At 45.6% G+C, this 6000-nt stretch overlaps 1 pseudogene; it reads left to right on the top strand.

The window, feature by feature from the left end:
• The first annotated feature begins 235 nt into the window (after nt 1-235).
• Nucleotides 236-6000, top strand: part of LOC138666765 (zinc finger protein 420-like) — a 94363-nt pseudogene continuing 88598 nt past the window's right edge.

Raw genomic sequence — 6000 nt, 5'->3', positions numbered from 1 at the left:
TTCCTGTGTCCCCCAATGAGGTGATAGAGAAAACAGGATTTTTGGTTGCTTACTGTAAATCTGTCTCTCGGAGCCTTCATTGGGGGACACAGCACCCTCCCATGTTATTCAGTTTATGTTGTTCTGTGACTGTTCTCATGTTTACAGTTCTCATGTTCGTGGTTATGTTATTTCAACCTTATTGTTTTTCTCCTACTGCATTCTCACTAACTGAAGTTCATAATGCCAGTCGGTGGGGTGTCAGCCTCCTAGTGGCAGCAGCATACACTCATGGTTCCTGTGTCCCCAATGAAGGCTCCGAGAAACAGATTTTACGGTAAGCAACCAAAAATCCTGTTTTTGCCCCCTAGAAAGTAATAATGCCCTGTGTGCCCCTTTGACAGTCACAGTAACCTGAGTTCCCCTATAACAATAAGTGCCCACTTTATATTTAATAAAGTCCCGAGTCTGCCCCCCCTGTACAGCTCCCCTATACGCAGTATGATGCTCTCTTATACACAGTAAAATGCCCCCTCACTGTATAGTAACATCCACACAGTATACTGACCCCTTAGTAGCCTCCAAACTGTTTGATGGCTCCAACACTGCATGATGGCCCCCTCACTGTAATCTCCACACTGTATGATGACCCCTTTACTGTAATCCCCACACTGTATGATGGCCCCATAGATAACCTCCATATAGTATAATGTGCCAGATAGTCCTCAATATAGCACAAGGCAGCACCCCCATAGGCAGACCCTGTAGTATAAGGCAGCACCCCTATAGGCAGATTCTGTAGTATAAGACAGTACCCCTATAGGCAGACCCTGGAGTATAAGACATCACCCCCGTAGGCAGACCCTGTAGTATAAGGCAGCACCCCATAGGCAGACCGTTTATAAGACAGCACCCCCATAGGCAGATCCTGTAGTATAAAGCAGCACCCCCATAGGCAGACCCTGTAGTATAAGACAGTACCTCTATAGGCAGACCCTGTAGTATAAGGCTGCAAACCATAGGCATACCCTGTAGTATAAGGCAGCACCACCATAAGCAGACCCTGTAGTATAAGACAGTATCCCTATAGGCAGACTCTGTAGTATAAGGTAGACCCCCATAAGCAGACCCTGTAGTATAAGACAGTACCCCTATAGGCAGACCCTGCAGTATAAAGCAGCACCCCCATAGGCAGAACCTGTAGTATAAGACAGTATCCCTATAGGCAGACTCTGTAGTATAAGGCAGCACCCCCATAGGCAGACCCTGTAGTATAATGCAGCCCCATTAAAAAACCCACAATAAATACTCACCTCTCTTCCTTCTTGTTCCAGCGGTGCTCCAAGCTCCCGCTGATCCCCTGACAGTGGGCGCCGGGCAGTGACGTCATCGCGCCCACTTTCAGTGTTGGCGACCCCAGACTCTGACAAGAGGATGATGTGAGAGGGAGCACCACCCCCCCCCCTTCCCCCCCACCTGCTCAGGGGCCCCTTAGCGGCAAAGCAGGGAGATCGATTCTCACTACTCTGCCACAGAATGTAACTGTATCGGCGTTCTGCGGGCTCCGATGCAGGTACAATAGTGTAGCTCCAGGTGGGCCCCCTCAGAACGTGGGGCCCTCGGCGACCGCCCCCTCTGCCCCCCGGTAGCTATGCTACTGGTCTCACCCCAAACCACAGCACAGTCAGTAGTGAGCAGGAGCTTTAGCTCGACCGCCAACGTCTTCTCCCAGACCTGAGGCGTTGGGAGCTATAGAGGTAGCACTGTCCCTTATTTCTGAAGAGTTTGTCCAGTTTGCTCCACACGTAATATATGTTACTGTACGAGGCTGAAGTTGGTTTCTTATTCAGCAATTTTTTCTTTTCTGTTTTTTATAGGTTTAACAACAAAAATAAGCCTCACAATAATAACATATAATGCAGTGAGGTGCCCTGATGTGAATACACTTAAAAACCGCTACAAAAATTATAAAACTGGCACAAAAAAAGGGCATCAAAGTGGGCACCAAAGGGCGTTAATGAAAGGGTTAAATGACTTTGGGCCACTGATATCACACTGCAGACATATAGAACAGGAAACCACACATCAAAACCACGTCCCTCCAGCCTGGCCCAAATGGGTTCTGGGCATCAGAATTGGCATCAAAGTGGGCAAACAAACAATTTTCACAGATTTGAATAAGTGATGTTTTTAAGGGGTTAAATGACTTTGGGCCACTGATCTGACACTTAGGCTGGAGTCACACTTACCGTATGGAAAATCGGCCCGAGTCTCCCTGCTGAGAGTCACAGGAGTGTTCTCCGTATGGTGATCCGTGTGTAATGCATTTGCAATGCAATGATGTGATTTTCTCGCATCATGTATCCGCATGACGTGCATATGGCTTTACATTTCTCACTGTTTTTCCTCATTGAATTTAATGGCTCAATGGGCTAAAAGGAGAAAAATGTGTGCTTATTTCTCGCAAGTCACACTGATGGTCGGTGTGGTGTCTGTTTTTTTATCGCACCCATAGACTTGCATTGGTGAGACTCGGCCGATATACGCGTACAATCGCAGCATGCTGAATACGCCCGAGAAAAAAAAACAGTGATGTGAGCTTCCCCATAGAGTGCTATTCAATGTTTTCTCTCATAGCACTCGTTCGTATTATACACTAGTGTGACTCCGACCTAAGAATACACATCTGTGCATTCTTAGTGTGAGATCAGTGGCCCAAAGTTATTAAAAACATCAGTTACTTATTCAAATATGTGAAAATGAGCTGTTTGACCACTTTGATGCCAATTCTGATGCCCAGAACCCATTTGGGCCAGGTTGGAGATAACTGGTTTGGATGTGGGGCGCCCTGTTCTATATGTCTTCAGTGTGAGATCAGTGGCCCAAAGCCATTTAACCGTTTCATTAACGCCCTTTGATGCCCTTTTTTGTGCCAGTCTTATAATTTGTGTAGCTATTTTTAAGTGTATTCACATCAGGGTACCTCGTTGCATTGTATGTTATTATTGTGATATTTTTTGTTGTTGTTGTTGTTAAAGCTATAAAAAACAGAAAAGAAAAAATTGCCGAATTAGAAACTGACAAATAAGAAACCAACTTCAGCCTCGTAGTTACTGTATGGAAACCTCTGTGACTGTGAGAGCCGTAGGTCAGAACACGACACCATAAGAAGTCATCAGATGTGATGTCACACACGTGTCCAACCTCTGGGAAACCACTGGGGGTCATGTGCTTACAAACGCCTTGTCCTTGGTGGGATTTGAACCCAGGACCCCAGCACAGCAAGACAACAGTGCTAACTACTGAGCCACTATTTGTTCCCTGTGTGAATGTTTTTGGGGTCATGCTCCCTATTCAAACATGTAGACTTAATGTAGGAACTCTGTGATATAGCGGACTATTATCACTTGGGGGGATTGTCATTATTTCTTCCATTTTTTGATTTTGCATTATGTGATTTGTTAAACAATGTAAAGAGAACATAAAATTGTGCGAAGCATTTACAATATATGGGGCGGATAGACGTGATATTGTAGTATTACACCGTACTCTCTATGTCGCTGTGTAGCCCTCATCTAAAACTCACTGCAATATGTACATAATGCACAAATCAGGGGGGCCCCAGAAGTTGAGCCGCTCTGTACTGTTTTTGACTAAAACAGTCTTAACTCTGACTCCCCTCAATTACATCCATATCGCTCCCCCCCCCCTCCCAACACTGCACAGGTAGGCATCTCTACACAGTAGATTCGCCACAGTGTTAATCGCATTGAGTCCTTGTGTTTGCAATGAGTTGATTTCTATTGGGAGCATTGTTGGTGATATGGTTAACACCGTAGCCGCCTGGCACGTTTCAGCCTTTCATTCTGCGGCGGCTGGTCTGTTGTCTTTAATCGCTTACGGTGTTACTTTTATGTACAGTGCCTTGCGAAAGTATTCAGCTCCCTGGAACTTTTCAACCTTTTCCCACATATCATGCTTCAAACATAAAGATACCAAATGTAAATCTACAATTCTGGAATGCTGTAGATAAGCCCTCGATGTATCCTAAAAGATAAGAAAAAGAGGTTAGATTATACTCACCCAGGGGCGGTCCCGGTCCGGTCCGATGGGTGTCGCGGTCCGGTGCCTCCCATCTTCATCAGATGACGTCCTCTTCTGGTCTTCACACTGCGGCTCCGGGCCTTTCTGACCTTTCCCGGCACCTGCGCACTGCAGTACTTTGCTCTGCCCTCAACAGGGCAGACAAAGTACGCCTGCGCCAGAGCCACAGCATGAAGACCAGAAGAGGACGTCATCCTATGAAGATGGGTGGCGACGCCCACCGGATCGGACCGCCCGCCCAGGTGAGTATAATCTAACCTCTTTTTCTCATCTTTTAGGATACATTGGGGGCTTATCTACAGCATTCTGTAATGCTGTAGATAAGCCCCTGATGCCGGTGGGCTTAGATCACCCTCGCTTTTGGGGGTGACCGGTTCCCTTTAAACCTCTCCACAACAGTATCATGGACCTGCCTGTTGTGTTCCTTGGTCTTCATGATGTTCTCTGTGCTTCAAACAGAGCCCTGAGACTATTACAGAGCAGGTGCATTTATACGGAGACTTGATGACACACAGGTGGATTATATTTATCACCAGTATGCATTTAGGGCAACATTGGATCATTCAGAGATCCACAATAAACTTCTGGAGTGAGTTTGCTGCACTGAAAGTAAAGGGGCCGAATAATATTGCACGCCCCACTTTTCAGTTTTTGAATTTCCACAAAAATGTAAAATAACCAATAAATTTCGTTCAACTTCACAATTGGGTTCCACTTGTTGTTGATTCTTCACCAAAAATTAACATTTTATATCTTTATGTTTGAAGCATGATATGTGGGAAAAGGTTGAAAAGTTCCAGGGAGCCGAATACTTTCACAAGGCACTGTATTTGTGATATTCTGTTCTTTAACTTTACCGGTTATCTGTGATCTATTGTGGATTCCCCTATACTCCTGTTTCAGCAGATTTTTGTTCTGTTTATTTATTATTATGTGTATTCTATTTTAAATAAAATTATTTGGTATAAAAACTCTATTTCTCCCCCTTTTCTTCACTAATTAGTGGGGGTGTTGGCAGGGTTTAAAATGGAAATATTGCCCAAAGTACTTTACCATTTTTCAAACCTTTTTTGTGATATTAGCTGGAGTTACTCTATTAGGCAGCTCAGAAAAAGGAAAGACTTTATATGGCAGAGTGGAAAATCCCACATACCCAAATTTCATGGCGCAAATTAAAAGAAGGTGTGAGTCAACCACTCTCTGTGAACCATGTGTCTTGTATCTGAAATTTCATTTTAGATTTGTTCCATCATAAATTCACAACATTATAGATGAAGATAGGACATATTCTGTCCAGACTCAAGGGTTATTCTGTCTACCCTTAGATATGAACTCGGCATCTGTAAAATTAAAGGGAACCTGTCAGCAGGTTTGGCCGATATAAGGTGCGTCCGCCTTTCAGGGCTTATCTACAGCATTCTATAATGCTGTAGATAAGCCCCCTGTCCGACCTGAAAGATAAGAAAAATAAGTTTTATTATACTCAACCGGCGGGGGGGAAGTCCGGTCCGATGGGAGGCGCCGGACCCGGACAGCAACACTCATCTTCCTGCGATGCCGCCCTCTTGCTTCTTCATTGTTCCCCGGCATCGCGCTCCAGCGCAGGCATAGTTATCTGTCCTGTTGAAGGCAGAGTAAAATATTGCAGTGCGCAGGCACTGGGCCTCTCTGACTTTTCCCTGCGCACTGCAGTACTTTACTCTGCCCTCAACAGGACAGATAAGTACGCCTGCGCAGGAGCACGATGCCGGGGAGCGATGAAGTAACAGAAGGGCGGCATCGCAGAAAGATGAGAGGCGCCGGATCCGGACCTGCGACACCCATCGGACCCGGACCTGCGACACCCATCGGACCGGACCGCACAGGACCGCCACCCCAGGTGAGTATAATCTAACTTATTTTTCTTCACTTACAGGT

This window comes from Ranitomeya imitator, chromosome 2 (genome assembly GCF_032444005.1).
Source record: "Ranitomeya imitator isolate aRanImi1 chromosome 2, aRanImi1.pri, whole genome shotgun sequence".
In the NCBI taxonomy this organism is placed as follows: Eukaryota; Metazoa; Chordata; class Amphibia; order Anura; family Dendrobatidae; genus Ranitomeya; species Ranitomeya imitator.
This window is presented reverse-complemented; position numbering and strand designations above follow the sequence as displayed.